Raw genomic sequence first — 17166 nt, forward strand, 5'->3', positions numbered from 1 at the left:
AAAAAAAAAATTAAAGTTAACTGCCCTGCCACGGGGTTTCCCCGGTTACTTCAGAAACCAAGTCCTTCCCAATGCCATCCAGGAAGAGCTCTCTTCGACCTGGAATGGAGTCACTTTTTTATATAGATTTATTTTTTTTAATTTATTTATCTATCTATCTATCTGTCTATTTCTTTATGTATTTATGGCTGCTGCCCATTGCTGTGCATGGACTTTCTCTAGTTGCAGCAAGGGGTGGGGGGCTACTCTTCATTGCGGTGCGTGGGCTTCTCATTACGGTGGCTTCTCCTGTTGCGGATCATGGGCTCTAGGTGTGTGGGCTCAGTAGTTGTGGTGCATGGGCTTAGTTGCTCCGCGGCATGTGGGATCCTCCCGGACCAGGGATCAAACCCGTGTCCCCTGCACCGGCAGGCAGATTCTTAACCACTGCGCCACCAGGGAAGTCCCTGGAATGGAGTCATTTTATGGATAAGATTCAGACTGAACTTCAGACAAATTGGGTGAATGTTTACAACACAAAAAGAATCATTTGTAAAATAAAATGGTTCTCAGCTTTAAATTCTCCCCTTCTTATGGTAAAGGGATTTATGTAAAACTGTGACTCCATTAAAAAGAAAAAAAAGTCATTTGTACCTATCAGTTCAATTTCTCTGTAGTGTAAAGAGAGATACATCCACATGATGAACCCAAATGTTCTCGAGTGGCCCCATGCCCTTCCCTTGCCCTCACAGTTACTCCCTATTACTTTATTCTGCTTTACTGCTCTCGTAATCTAATCACTTTCAAAAATCACCATGTTTATATTTGGTCCTTTATTTTGTTTTTACTTGCCTAACCCAACAAAAGTGAAGGCTCTATGAGGACCAGGACTTGTCTGTTCTGTCCAGCACCTAACACAGTGTTTGGATGAGAGTAGACACTTGATACACACTCATTCAAAGAATGACCAGATCGGGAATTCCCTGACAGTCCAGCGCTTAGAACTCTGTGCTTCCACTGCAGGGGGCAGAGGTTTGAACCCTGGCCAGGGAACTAAGATCCCACAAGCTATAAAATAGATAACTAATAAGGACCTACTGTATAGCCCAGGGAACTCTAGTCAATACCGTATAATGGCCTATATGAGAAAGGAATCTAAAAAAGAGTAAAGATATATATATAGATAGATAGATAGATAGATATATGTATAACTGGTTCATTTTGCTGTACACCTGAAACTAATACTACATTGTAAATCAACTATACTCCAATAAAATTTTTTTAAAAAAAGATCCCACAAGCTGTGCGGAGCGACCAAAAAAAAAAGAAATGACCACATCACCACACCAACTATTAATCAACTTACCTTTAGAAACAGAAAAGATAATGCCAGGTTAGAGCTAATTCATCAAGTGGAAATGTTTATTTATTATATAATAATTAATCTATCTCTAAACTAAACACTGAATAAGTTAATGTTGACTAAAGCTTTTTTTTTTTTAAGTTCCTTCCCTTCCTTTCTTTAGGAAATCTGGTAATCTGGAAATTCCTTTAACTGACTCTGTGTATCAATCAGCCTAAGATAGGATTTGCTGCAGTAACAAACAACCCCCACATCACGGGCACTTACAAGCATAAGGATATCATTCTCATTTATGTCACATGTCACCCCTAGCTCAACAACAGCTCCATCCCACGCTGCCTTCAATCTGAGACCCAGGCTGATGGCACAGCCTTCATTTGGGACACTGGCCCCTAAACCTTGGGCTCTGACGTGGCACAAGTTACTTCTACTCACGTTGCCTTGACCAAAGCAAATCACACGGTCAGGCCTGACATCACTGGAGCAGAGGAGCACCTCAGGAAGGGAACTATAATATTTGGTAGGCCTGTTACAGACCCTATCACACTGTGGTTTCAGCTTTGGGAGCTCAGGAGAGAGAGAATGATGGAGAATTCCAGGTCCAAACTCAAAAAGAAAAATAAATAAAAACCATCCTCATTTGACCCTTGAAAACCACCTGAGGACCACACGCTGCCAGTTCTGAACTTATACAGAAGTACAGAGGAGATGAGCTGATTTTTCTCCTCCCACATGCTCAGGAGAAGGCCTCTGATGACCATTTTGCCCACCTCCAATCAGGAGGCAGCTTCAGCAAACTAACTGCTCATCACTTCCCTGTTCTTCACCTTCCCCAAGAGCTCAGAGTCCTTCCTGGAGGTTTTCCTTTTACCTATTTGGACAATTTGTCTCTAATAGAGAGGCATAATTCTGGAAACTGCAATCTTTTAATTCCCAGCGACGTTATCTTAAGGCAGGTTGATTTGGCTAACAGCAGCCAGCTTTCAGGAATAACCTTTCAGTGAAAGGTGTGCTTCTGAGCCACCACTTTCAGGAAATTATCTCTCCCCTCCTATGTCTCACTACTGAAGGGAAGAGAATTTCTTTTCAGAGACTAAGAATTGATACCCAAAGAAGAGAGTAAAGATAGGAGATTTTTGAGACTCCCAATTTCAGGCTGTGTAAATTGGAATGGCAGAGGCAACTTGGGAAGAGAATAACCTTGGTGAGAAAAAAATATTCTCAAATTCGGCAGTATTTATGGATCTCCTACTGTGTACAGTGACATGCTGTACTATGCCCTAGAAACAATTATAAAGGACACAACCCAAGTATTTGGGGGTGTCTACAGTCTACTAGAGAGACAACAAATATTTTCCATGGAGTGTAGAAAGTGGGCTTGTTCTGAAACAAAAGTCCAGGCTGGGACAATTGGGAAGTTATCCTATAGGTGCTAAATTCATAGGTAAGAATGAATAGAAGTTGGCTGGGGAGAGTAGGAGTTAGCTGGTTGGTAGTAGGGAGGGTGGATATAATGGAAAAAAGGCATCCAGGAAGAGAGGACAGCCTGAGTAAGGCACAGAGGGGTGGGAATGAGATACACTGCTATCCGTGCCCATGGCTCACGTTGGTTGGGGCTGAGAGTACACACAGGAAAAAAAAAACCGGAAAGAGAAACAAGTCAACCATGGTATTTGCTGAAGGAAATTGGGGGAGGGGAGTTCCAGAAGAGAAAGTATCCCCACTGTCCCAGGTGTAAGCAATTAGCCATCACCTTTTCTCAGCCAAACCCCAAGAACAACTAGAGTAAGAAACAGGGCTTCCCTGGTGCCGCAGTGGTTGAGAGTCTGCCTGCCGATGCAGGGGGCGCGGGTTCGTGCCCCGGTCCGGGGGCGTTACATTTGCCGCGGAGCGGCTGCGCCCGTGGGCCATGGCCGCTGAACCTGCGCGTCCGGAGCCTGCGCTCTGCGGCGGGAGGGGCCACAGTGGTGAGAGACCCGCGTACCGAAAAAAAAAAAAAAGGAACAGCTGACCTCTCAGAAAGTACAGGGGGAAAGAATATTTGCTCCACATTAAACACAACAAAATTCATCTCCCTGAGATGCCCAGTTGTATCCTGCTACTAGCAGGATCAGATGGTCCATTCCAAAATAAAACGTGGTACCACTATGGTTTTCCACCTTTCCAGGTACATGCTGTCAAGAGGTTGAAGAAACTCCTGTTCTGTGACATCATGAAAACACAATTTCCTGCCATGGTTTGCTGGAGCCTGCTCTTACCAGATTGTAATTATTACATGTCCAAGAATTCTGTGAGTCCATAGTTAAACATAATGATATAAACTTGCAGTTTAAGAAATTACATCAAAACAAAGGTAATACATGCTCAAAATGTATTACTTCCTAACTATTTTACTACATGTTACTGTTATCTTTGTTCTCGAGGTTATTTATCAATACATTTATTTTATCTGCGTGGTAAAAATGCAATTTCCCGGGCTTCCCTGGTGGCACAGTGGTTGAGAGTCCGCCTGCAGATGCAGGGGACACGGGTTCGTGCCCCAGTCTGGGAAGATGCCACATGCCGCGGAGCGGCTAGGCCGCTGAGCCATGGCCGCTGAGCCTGCACGTCCAGAGCCTATACTCCGCAACGGGAGAGGCCACAACAGTCAGAGGCCCGCATACCGTAAAAAAAAAAAAAAAAAAATGCAATTTCCTGACCCCATGTTCAGCAACATCACACTGGTAGCATAAAATCCATCACAGTGAGAGTATTTACAGCATGGAAATTGGCAAATGTTACCATTCAGGCCCTCCTCCTTCCCTACCCCCACCACTTCTCCCACCAAGAGTTGGTTGTTAACATTTACCAGCACACCAGTGATTTCATAGGATGCGTTAAATAAGCACGTTAACTAGTCTTCCCTGTTCTTGCTTCTTTACTCCCTCCCCTCCCGCATATACCATGAACACATGTATAGACACAAACCACATCTACCTGAGTCTCCCTTGTTCACTGGCACAACTTTACTCTGGAACACACTCTGCTCTTCCCCCTTTCTTCATGAATAAACTCCAGGATGTACAATTCAAACCCTATGTTGCTGAGCTTCCAGTAGTAACTGTGCTTCAGTTTTCCCATCTGTAAAATGGGAGGGTTAGATAGGAAAATCTCAAAGGTACTATAAAGCATTGGAAACCCTTCGTTTTAATATACTACCCCCCAAAACACTTCATAGCATCAAAGTAGTTAAAATCTTCTTTTATTGAGAATAAGGCAGATGCCAACTTTGCCCTCACTGCCCAACTCTACCACGCCTACGGAATCTTGGGTGAGCTACCCGGCCATTCTCTGCCTCAGTTTCCACCCTGGTGAATCCATCACTGTCATTGCCATTACACTGTCCTCAGTACAGTCCACTGACTCACCTCAATTTTGAAGTTAACAGTATTACTCATTTTAAAGACTTCAAAATGAAAGGGTCAGAAGAGCAGCAAAAATATACACGAAATGCTAATTAAATGGGTGGTAATTATTTCTGAAATGTGATTTACCTTAAATGCAATAAAATCAACATTAAACAGATTAACAGAAATTGTAAATAACGATTTAGCAGAATGGGCGTTAACTCTTTGAAAGAACTTGCTACCCTTAAAGGGCACATACAAGCAAAACTGTACATTCACTCAAGCTGAAAAATATACATATGGACCTACGGTTCAAAGGCTGAAGCAAGCAGGTACCTCTGAGCCATCCCCTGGATTAAGGTAACCCCACTTCTGAAGACAGTTCCATGAGTAGAGGTACTATATACTTATTGTCCAAACCATGACACTGGGGAGGGAAATAACACGCTCACACTGGAATAAGTATAAACCAGCACAGTCCCAGGCAAACCTGAAGGTAAGGTCCGAGCACCTCTAAGCTATCCTCCAGTGCTTTGGTCTGAAACCAAAACTTATTCTAAGCCATGAGCCTGGAATAAAGCACTAGTAATTCAAACAGGAAAATTCACTACCTGAAGAAAGGAAATGCCCCCAATGAGGCAACCCAACTAGAAAAGGCATGAATTGTGTCTGATTGTGATGCTGTTAACATACTCTGATATAAGCCATAGACCTAGGGCAGAGAATGTATAGCTGACCTATAGCAAAGATAAATAAAATTATATTTTACTCTTATTCAGAGAAGAATCCAAGTTTGTGTTGTGTGAACCATATATAATTTGGAGGCCTTTGAAGGAAAAAGAATTTAAAATTACAAATTCAAATGAGATTAACAGTAAATATTTGTTTAGAACGAAAAAAGAAACCATAATAATTACAAACATTCTCAAAAGCTGGCAAATAACACAAATGTCACAAAGTCAGAAAAATCTGAAAAATGACATGATAATACTGTTATCAACTAACTTCCTAACATACCTCCATAATCATCTCATCCTATAGAGTGTGACTACGTTCTCTTTGACTAACTCCACATTTGATAGTAGTCTTATACTATCTTCATAATGAGAACACAAAAATAACACACTCTGTCCTACAAAAGAGCTGGTCCAAAAAATGTTGGTAGATTCAAGATGGCTGTGAATTTTTGTCACTCCTCCCGTTGGGTGGACTCTATTTTCCCTCCCCTTGAGTCAGGATGCAGCAAAAATTTACACTGTTTTCCAATCCAGGCCTCCTTCCTCCAGGGACTTCCCACTTGGAACCCATACTGTGAGGAAGGTCAGGTAGCCAGTTGGAGAGGCCCACGTGGGGAGAACCAAGGCTGAGCTCCCATCTGATGGCCAGCCCCAATATCAGATAAATGAGACTATCCTGGACCTTCCAGCCATCTCAATAACCCAGCCAACACCTCATGAAGCAGTATAGCCATCCGATCAAACCACAGAACTGTGAGGAGTAATCATCGTTTTAAGTCACCAAGTCTCTGAATGGTTTATTATTTAGCAATAATAGTTTTCTTTCCAAAATTTTATTATGAAAATATTCAAACATACAAGTTGAAAGGACTGTAAACACTCATATACCCACCTCTTTGATTCCAGAATTAACATTTTACTATACTTGCTTCATCACATATCTATCTGTTTGTCCATCCATCTCCCTATTTTTTACACACTTCAAAGTTGCAGACATCAGTACACTTTACTCCCAACACTTCAGTATGCATGTCGTTAACTTGAGTTAAGGCCTTGTTTTTTTCTTTTGAGGTAAAATGTACATAAAATGAAATACACAAATCTTAAGTTTACCATCCTGAGTTTTGACAAATGCACACATCTGTGAAACCCAAACCCCTAAAAGATATAGAACATTACCGACTCAGAAAGTTCTCTCCAGTCCCTTCTCATCAATCCCTGCCCCCACTTCTCCAGATTTGTGCCCCCACAACTCTTTGAACTTTTTTTCTACCACAGATGAGCTTCACCAGTCCAGAGCGCGATAAACAGCAAATCATACAGTACATTTTCCTTTGCATCTGGCTTTTTTTCACTCAGAATGTTTATGAGATTTATTCACATTGTTGTCTGCATCAGGGATGTGTTTCCTCTCAGTACTGAGAAGCATTCCTTTGTATAAATACACCACAATTTGTTTATCCATTCTCTTGTTGATGGACACCTGAGCTGTTTCCAATTTGTGGCTGTTATGAAAAAAGCTTCCATAAACATTCTTACTCAAGTCTTTTTTGTAGACACATGTTTTCATTTTACTTGAGTGGATACCTAAGAGTGGAATTTCTGGGTCAAAGAGTAGATGCATGCTTAGTTTTATAAGAAACTTCCAAGGCCTTCATCTGAAGTGAACTTTTATTTTTATTTTTATTTTTGATGATAGTTTTTTATTAATGATAGTTTAGAAAAGTTCCTTTCAGCTTCACATCTCATTATTGGCAATGTCATATCTGTAATGCCCTCTCTGTAGTTTCTCATTTGAGTGGTTTTTCTTACCAGGGAAAAGCCTCAGATGGTTCCAGTCATTTGATCTGGCTAGGCATGCCCTGCTTAGGGCTGGCCCAGCTCTGCCAGGTCCTCTCCAAGGATGGTGGCCAAAGTGGTCATGAAGTCTAGGTCAGTCATACTGGCCTCTAAGCAGGCAGTGTTGCCTTCTAATCCTTCTCCTTGGAATCAAAGATGAGTCTAAATGCTTGATGAGTTCACCAGCGGTCTATGGTTACTGGGTGACTTAAACTTTTATTTCTTTACTAGTATCTCCCCCTGGAGCCCCTGTCTTCCCAACTACAATGTAAGCTTCCCTGAGAACAGAATCTTGCTTCTCCTATTCACTGCTTCATCCTAACCACTTAAAATAGTGCCCAGAATAGAGTAGGAACTGAATAAACAAAGAAATGGATGAGTGAATGAATGGCTGGTCTCATTTCTACTTTGTAACCCAACCCTGAAGAACTGCTTCTATATTGATCTACAGCTATGTACACTGATGCCTGAAGCCTCTGCAGAGCAGTTAGCATACCTGGTCTAGGTGATATGTCTTTCTCTGATTCCACCTGAGGAATGAGAGCCCCTCTAGGTCAGGTACTTCATCTAGTTTAGCAGTATGACCCCACAATACCCAGAAATGTGCTTTGTACATAGTAGGTACTCAAGAAATATCAACTTGATCTCTGCTTACCACATATACTAAGGGCTCTTCACCTGGGGACCCCCAAATTGTAGGAGTAGCCTTAATTCCTGATGTTGTCTGCAAAATGTTTTCATAAGTATACTTTTTAGGGTGGGGAGTTTAACACATTCTCAAAGGGTCTGGTGACCCAAAACACGCTAAGAATCACTGCAGTAGATTTTGACAAAAGCTACTTTTGCTTTCTTTTATGAATAAAGGGCTTCTGGCAGAGCCTGGCTACATGCTTACCAAGCCCATTTCCTTGCCATTTTAGCCACACAGCTGGACTGCATTTCCCAGTCTTCCTTGAAATTAGAGACCATAAGACTAAGTTCTAGCCAATGGAATGTAGGGAGAAGTGAGGTCCCAACTTCCTGACTTGAGCCCTGAAACCTCCTGGGTGATGCTCCATGTGCTTTCTCTTCTTTCACTGTCTGCACATCCAGGGGATCCAGGGAGGTCCTAGAAAGGATTGCCTTGGAGTGAGCAGAGCCATAAGATGAAAGAAGCCCAGGCCCTGCATGACCACTGGGAAAGCTGCCTGTTGAACACCTATTTGGACTCTTGATTTAAGCAAGAAATAAAATCTTCATGTGTTAAAGAACCATGACTTTGGAGCTGTATGTAACAGCAGCTAGCATTACTCACCCTGACTAATACAGCAGCAAAAGGCATTTTTATCTCTAGTATTTCCTGCTGAAATATGAATAATTTGGCAGTCTGGTCTTTCTCTCCCCATACAAGAAACAACAATGTCCTTTCTTGCCAAATGCTTATGACTGTGACATTGCAATCTGGACTACATTGATACAAAAGTCAATGTAATTCTGCCTGCTGAGTGCCCAAGCACCCTTCTGTTGAGAGAAATCCCTCAGGAGATAGGAGGCAGGGGCACACCTAAGGCTGTGGAAGAACACTTCCTTTCTTCTATAGGTCAGCGGGCGATAGTCCTCTCCTGGCTTCCCAGCAGTTGTGGCATGGGTATGTGACCTAAGCTTGGTCAACTGACTGCTCCCAGGGCTGAGGAAAAAACCAAAGGGACATTAATCACAGGGCTGTAGCAGATTCACAAGTCCCATGACATGGCAGCATGAGTCTGCATGGGGAGAAACCCAGTGTCCCAGCAGTGCTGTCCAGATGTGAGGGCCCCAGTGGCCCACACTTTCCTCCTCTGTGGTGTACTGGTTCTACCTTCCTCCTTGGCTCGTTCTCCTCAGCTTGGATCTCCAGCCTTCTGCAAACCAGTCGACAGCCTTCCAGCACATTCCTTCTCTGCTTAACCACAGTTGATTTCTATTGTTCGCAGCCAAGAACCTTGACTGCTGTACACCCCCAACTGAGTCACTGAATCCTCCGGTCAACCAAAAACAGGAGGAGATGAATGCAATTCAATGCAAGCAACCCATCCTTGAGACAGTTTTTCCTCCTCTCTGATACAACTTCCTACTGACCAACACCATTTTGTAAAATATTTTTTCTTATTTTAAAAAAGCAACATTTGTTCATGGCAGCACATTAGAACATGTGACTATTACAATGAAAATTTTAATTACTCCTAATCTCATCAAACCAGAAATAACCTATTATATTTCGTACAAGCTTTCTTTCTAACACAAATTTATAAAAGAAAAAAAAAATACAATTATAGTACCTTTTATAATTTTATATCATGATCAATTTTCCATATTATTGTTTTATTCAACAAATATTTATCGTATGGCAAGGATGTGGAGAAATTGGGAACACTCATACATTGCTGCTGGGAATGTAAGATGGTCCGGCCACTTTGGAAGACAGTTTGGTATTTCCCAAAAGTTGAAACAGAGTTACCGTATAAGCTAAGAATTCCACTCCTAAAAATATATTCCAAGAGAAATAAAAACACATGTCCATACAAAAACTTGTACATGAATGTTCATAGCAGCATCATTCATATTAGCCAAAAAGCAGAAACAATGCGATATTATTTGGCAATAAAAAGGAATGAAATACTGATTTATGGTACCACACAGATGAAGCCTGAACACATTATGCTAACTGAAAGAAGCTAGTCACAAAGGATCACATATTGAATCATCCCACTTATATTAAATGTCCAGGATAGGCAAATCTATAGAGACAAAAAGCAAATTAGTTGCCTAGAACTTGGCAGTTAAAGGGAAATGGGGAGTAACTCTTATTAACGGATATAGGGTTTCATTCTGGAGTGAGGAAAATGTTCTAAAAGTGATTACTGGCTGTAACTATGAATATGCGAAAAACTGTTGTATTCTTTAAACGGGTAAATTGTATGGTGTATGAATTAGATCTCAATGAGACTTTTACCAAAAAAATGTTTATTGTAGGCTTATTCTATGCCATGCATTGTGGTGGTCATTGTGCATAAAAATAAGACAGACTCTATCCCTTGCTAGTATTTCCTCTTATATTTTCACCACAATTATGTAACAAACTCTCCATAGTTGAAAGGTCAGACTGCTTCCACACTGGGATGAACATCCTTGCAAAATTTTATTTATCCACCTCTCTCATTCCTTTCTTAGAAGACATTTCAAGAAGTGGAATTATTTAGGTAAACGATGAATTTATTAATGCTCAAGCTGCTGTGACATGCTTCCGTCCTTGACGTGTGAGAGAAATACTGCCATTTCTGTTGGTGAGTCCAGTAAAGAACAGCCCATTGCCCATTTTCTTGAGGCTTACTGGGCTACCTGATATATATATCAGGCAGCCTAGGACAAGTCATTTCTACCATCACTCCCAAAATTTACTGAGGTTGGACCAAGCTTGAGTTGATAAGTATAATTAGATCCACACTCCCCTTAACGTTTTGTAAAGGAAAGAAAGGGTCCAAAAATGAAAATGTGTTGCTTTTGAAATAAAAAATGAAAAGGCATGAGTTTTGTAAGGGCTGAGACAAAAGATAAATGAGTGTGCCAAGGTGTCAAGAGAAGAAAAGAAGGTACCCATGAGATGGGCAATCCAAAACAGCCTGCCCTTAGTGGAAGCACATGCACAGTCACCTAAGCAGAGCCCAAGGCTCTCTCCCTTAACAGGAGTCAGCCCTGGTTCACTGGAGTCCGCCCTGGTTCACTGGAGTCCCTCCAGGCTTTGGGTCTTTGCACAGTAACAACTGAGGTCAATCAGTTATTAACGATTCCTCTAATTATTCTCCAAGACACGGGAATTCACATTGAAGTGGCAACCTAGCAAAGCAGGGTGACAGCTCTCTGCCTCTGTGTGTGACAACAGCCAAGCTGCTTTCATTCTCAAGGTCATTCTTCTGATTTGTAAAATAAGAATGTCCTACCCAACAATGTTTAAGACAGGGATATTTGGGTCAGCAATAATGATGACACAGTCACAAATGCAACGTGTCACAGCATCTCCCAGTGTCTGTAAAAACCTCCAGAGTTACTGTATCCTTTCACGTGGGCCCACTCTGGACCACAGGGCTAGCAGTGGAGACTCTTAGCTGCCCTGACTCCCTCCTTCTCTGTACATGGGAGGTGAGCATTCTCACTCACGTGCTATAAACAAGACCTCTTGCTTTGTCACAGGTTCAAGTTCACTCTGCCTTTCAACAGATTCCCTCTCCTCATTGCTCTGCTTAGTACAACTTTGCATTTGACAGAGCTCCGTAATTGCAGGAATCTGTAGAATGTCTACTCTGGCTGATTTAAATAGGGCAGCAAATCCTCTGACATTCCTCCCCTTAAGAGATGGAGATCTGTGTCCCTCCCCTTGAATCTGGGCAGGTTTCTGACTGCCGACACCAATAGAGTACAGCTAACATGACACTATGGGACTTTTAAGGCCAGGGCCCTCTTTCTCAACCTTTTTTATTCATTATTTTCCCCCTAGAAAGCCTTTTTAGACATTTTATCCTACTTGCATTTCCAACTCCATAATATTTTAATTCCACAAATATAGTTCTGGTACTGTATGTATATCTGTGTTTTTTTACACAAAAAATAATGTTTTTCACACCTTTTCGTGAATCAACTTTCGACCCCAGAAAACAATATCACCTCTGTTGAAAATGCTTGGACTAGGCCATAAAAGGCCAGGTAGCTTCCCATGGATTCTCTTGGAACTCTACTCTTGGAGCTTTTAGGTGCTATGTATTAAGTGTATATATAGTATGTATATATATATATATAAAGACTACCCAGCAGCTGCCATGCTAGACAGACCATCTGGAAATACAACATATACAGAAAGATGCCCCATAAGCTCAGCTATTCCAACCATCAGTCATGGGAGTCTTCCCAGCCCAGGCTCCAGACATGTGAGTAAAGAATCCTTCAAGAGGACCCCAGCTCCAGCTGCTGTCTGACTGTAATCGCATTAGAGATACCAAGCCAGATTTGCCCAGACTAGCCAATCCCCAGAACCAGAGAGATAATAACACATAATTTGATCACTATGCTCTGACATGGTTTATCACCCAACAGATAGCCAGAACACTTACAATGTACCAAAAGCTATCCTAAGAATTCCACACTTATTAATTCATTTTATCCTCACAATATCCTATGAACTAAGTATATACATTTCACATATGGATTCAATTCTGGCAACTCATCCAAGAAGAACTGTAGGACTGCACTCTGCTTGGGAACTACTGCTCCATGGCTTCTTCTAGCTGTAACGTTTTTTGGTTCTTCTACCCATCATAATACCTGTTTATACATTCTTTTATTCAACAAGCATTTATTAGTCATCACAAGCTAGGTACCATGCTAAGCATTAAGGATAACAAAATTAGTTAAAAGTCATAGCTCCTATACTTATGGAGATTGCAATCTAACAGAGAGATAAAAATGTTATCAATTCAGTTTGATAAAAATTATGATAAGTGTAAGGCCAGAATGCTATGGATACAAGTGGAGACCCAAACCAGAAGAGGGGCAGGGGGAGGACAGGGAAGCCTTTCTTGGAAAGAGTGGCCTTTGGAAAGAGTTTTAAGAGAGAAGAGACACATGAAGGGTCTGAGATGGTAGTATAGGAAAACCCTGAGCTCACCTCTTCCAACGGACACACTGAATCTACACCTACATGTAGAACAATTCCTCCAGAAGAAAACCTGAAGACTGACTGAATAGCTACTGCCTGTAGAAGGACCACATAGAAATGTGTAGGAAAGACAGAGAATGGTATCCACAGGAACCCCACTTCTGACTCAGTGACCTACAGTAAGGAGGGATATTGCTGAGGAGCTAAACTCAGACTCACCCACACTGGGACACTGAGAAAACAGCAGTTTAAAGGGCACCTAGACTAGAGGGGAAATAAATCCATTTACTAACCTTAGAGCTTCTGCCAAATGGGCAAGGAGCCTTCTCCAGGATTGGAGGTACCAGTGAGCACCATTGTTTGAGTCCCTCCAGGACTTCCCTTGGCCCACACCCACTCCAGCTCCAGCCTTCTGCCAAAGTGGCCTCAGGCACAGTGCCCCTAAGGGACTTCCCCTGGCACAGGCCCATTTCGGCCCCAGCCATACTGTCAAAGCCACCAGTTACAAGCAGTCTATACAGGGGACACTTCCTTACAAGGCCACTCCTTCAAGACCAGGAGAGTAGCTTTTTTGCCTAATTTATAGAAACATAAAATGAAGGTCAGACAAAATGAGAGGGCAGAGAAATATGCACTCTACATAGGAGCATCTAGACATAAAAAGTAAATATTATCAGAAATAAAGGGAGAAACTGATAACACAATAATAGTAGGGGACTTTAATACTCCACTTACATCAATGGATAGATTATCCAGACAGAAAATCAAGAAGCAAACACTGGCCTTAAACAATACATTATATTAGATGGACTCCCTCTCTCCCTCTCTCCCTCTCTCCCTCTCTCTCTCTCTATATATATAAAACATTCCATTTAAAAGCTGCAGAATACATGTTCTTTTCAAATGCACATGGAACATTCTCCAGAATAGATCACATGCTAGGCCACAAAACAAGTCACCATAAATTTAAGAAGATTGAAATCTTCTCAAGCACCTCTTCCTATCACAATAGTATGAAGAAGAAAAAAAAAAATTATAGGCCAATGTCCCTGATGAATATAGATGCAAAAATTCTCATCAAAATATTTGCAAACCAAATTCAACAATACATTAAAAGGATCATATGTCATGATCAAGTGGGATTCATTCAAGAGATGCAAGAATGTTTTGACATCCATAAATAAATGTGATACACCACATTAACAAAACAAAGGATAACAATCATATGATCACCCCAATAGATGCAGAAAAGGGATTTGACAAATTTCAACATCCATTTATGATTTAAAAAAACTTTCAACAAGCAGGTATATAGAGAACACAACTGAACCTAATAAAGGCCATATATGACAAACCCACAACTAATATAATAGTCAATGCTGAAAAGCTGAAAGCTTTTCCTCTAAGATCAGGAACAAGAAGACAAGGATGCCCACTCTCACCACTTTTATTAAACCTAGTATTGGAAGTCCTAGCCACAGCAATTAGGTATGAAAAAGAAATAAAAGGCATACAAATTGGAAAGGAAGAAGTAAAACTGTCACTATTTGCAGAAGATGTGATACTACATATAGAAAACCCCAAAGGTTTTACAAAAAACAATGAACTATCAGAAAGAGAAATTAAGAAAACAACCCCAGTCTTACCCCCCACTGCCCATGAGCTTGGGGATGGAGTCCTGGAGTAACTCGGGCTCAGGAGCAGAGGGCCTGTGGCGACAGGACTCCCAGGAGCCATGTTGTCAGAAGTCCGCTAGTGTCTGCTCCAGGGAAAGTCATCCTTCATGGAGAGCATGCCGTGGTCCATGGCAAGGTAGCACTGGCTGTGGCCTTGAACTTGAGAACATTCCTCTGGCTTCAGCCCCACAGCAATGGGAAAGTGGGCCTCAACTTACCCAACATTGGCAGCAAGTGGGCCTGAGATGTGGCCAAGCTTCAGATGCTGGACACCAGCTTTCTGAATCAAGGTGATGTCCCAGCACTCACCCCGGAGCAAGTGGAGAAGCTGAAGGAGATGGCGGGCTTCCCCAAGGACTGTGCCGACCATGAGCACCTGGCTGTGCTGTCCTTCCTTTACTTGTACCTGTCCATCTGCCAGAGTCAGAGAGCCCTGCCCAGCCTGGATGTCACCGTGTGGTCGCAGCTGCCCACCGGGGCCAGCCTCGGCTCCAGTGCCACCTACTCCATGTGTTTGGCGGCTGCCCTCCTGACAGCATGCAAGGAGATCCCAAACCCGCTGAAGGATGGCGAGGCCGCCAGCAGGTGGACCGAGGAGAACTTGGAACTAATTAACAAGTGGGCCTTCCAGCGGGGGAGGGTGATTCATGGGAACCCCTCCGGAGTGGACAACACTGGGGAGGAGTGCTCCGATACCAGCAAGGGAAGGAGTGCTCCGATACCAGCAAGGGAAGATTTCATCCTTAAAGAGGCCGCCAGCTCTGAAGATCCTGCTGATCAACACCAGAGTCCCTCAGAGCACCAAGGCCCTGGTGGCCGGCATCAGGAGCAGGCTGCTGAAGTTCCCAGAGATCATGGCTCCCTTCCTGACCTCCATAGACGCCATTTCCCTGGAATGCTAGCGGGTGCTGGGGGAGATGGCAGTGGCCCCGGCCCCAGAGCACTACCTCGTGCTGGAGGAGCTCATTGACATGAACCAGCACCATCTGAATGCCCTCGGTGTGGGCCATGCCTCGCTGGACCGGCTGTGCCAGGTGACCATGGCCCACGGACTGCACGGCAAGCTCACTGGCGCAGGTGGCAGGGGCTGTGGCATCACGCTTCTCAGGCCATATCTGGAGCATCCAGAGGTGGAGGCCATGAAGCAGGTGCTGACCAGCTGTGGGTTTGACTGCTGGGAAAACAGCATCAGTGCCCCTGGTGTCTCCATCCACATGGCCGCCTCCCTGGATGCCCCTGTCTGGCAAGCCCTGGATGGCCTCTGAGATGAAACCACCCCACCACGAAGCCCCTTCTCAGATTATTCTGGGCACTGGAGTTGGCCTCTGTGCCGGCCAGTGGGCACCCAGCTCCTGATGTTGACTGGGAGGCCCCCAGCCCCTCTGTGATGCCCCTCCCACTGGCCATGCCCCCAGTCCCTGGAGTGAGTCAGGCGGCCCAGAAGCTATGTCTGTGTTCTACAACATTCTCTTGAGCCAGCGGGCAGTGGGGCCATGTGGAGTCCTCTGAGACTCAAGGGCCTCTTTCTTGTCCTCCCTGAAGTGCCCACAGACCCACAAATTCCCTGGCAGAGCTGCTTGGATCCCAGATGCAGGGGTCTGGTTCCCAGAGCAGCAGACCTTCTCCCTCCCTCCACCTCTGCTCACCTCCCCCAGGAAGCCTTCCCAGGCTGTTCTCTCCAGCTAGACTGTGGGTACCCCTAGGGGGTGTCTGGGTGGTGGTCTTTGTCTTCTACCCTGCAGCCCAAGGGTTGGCCTACATCTAGAAGGGTGGATGTGCAGTTTCTTCTGGTCTGAACCCAAGGGGTTTGCAGAAAAGATGGCAAAGGGGGAATAAAAATATCTTGAGTTAAAAAAAAGATAAGAAAAGAAAAGAAAACAACCCCATTTACAATTGCATCAAAAATAATAAAATACCTAGGTATAAATCTAACCATGTACTCTGAAAACTGTAAGACACTGGGGAAATAAATAGAAAACAACACAAATAAATGAAAAGATGCACTGTGCTCAAGGATTTAAATAATCAGTATTGTTAAAATGTCCATTGTATCCAAAGCAATCTACAGATTCAAGAAATCCCTATCAAAATACCAATGGCATTTTTCACAGAGCTACAAAAAATAATTCTAAAATTGGTATAGAACCATGAAAGACCCTGAATAGCCAAAGCAATCTTGAAAAGGAACAAAGCTGGAGATATCATGCTCCCAGACATAAAATTATACTACAAAGTTAAAGTAATCAAAACAGTATGGTACTGACACTAAAATAGACACATAGATGGAACTTCCATCGAACAGAGAGTCCAGAAATAAACCTATGTTCATATGGTCAATTAATCAATGACAAAGGAAGCAAGAATACACAATGAGGAAAAGACAGTCTATTCAATAAATGCTGTTGGGAAAATTAGACAACTATATGCAAAAGAATGAAACTAGACCACCTTCTTATGCCATATACAAAACTAAATTCAAAATGGATTAAAGACTTAAATGTAAGGCCTGAAACCGTAAAAC

General features: G+C 42.9%; 1 pseudogene; it reads left to right on the top strand.

Annotated features, from left to right (window-relative positions):
• LOC114898040 overlaps positions 1-15910 on the top strand; it is a 43670-nt pseudogene extending 27760 nt beyond the window's left edge.
• Positions 15911-17166: the final 1256 nt, after the last annotated feature.

This window comes from Monodon monoceros, unplaced genomic scaffold, assembly GCF_005190385.1.
Source record: "Monodon monoceros isolate NGI ecotype Baffin Bay Population unplaced genomic scaffold, NGI_Narwhal_1 Super_Scaffold_18, whole genome shotgun sequence".
In the NCBI taxonomy this organism is placed as follows: domain Eukaryota; kingdom Metazoa; phylum Chordata; class Mammalia; order Artiodactyla; family Monodontidae; genus Monodon; species Monodon monoceros.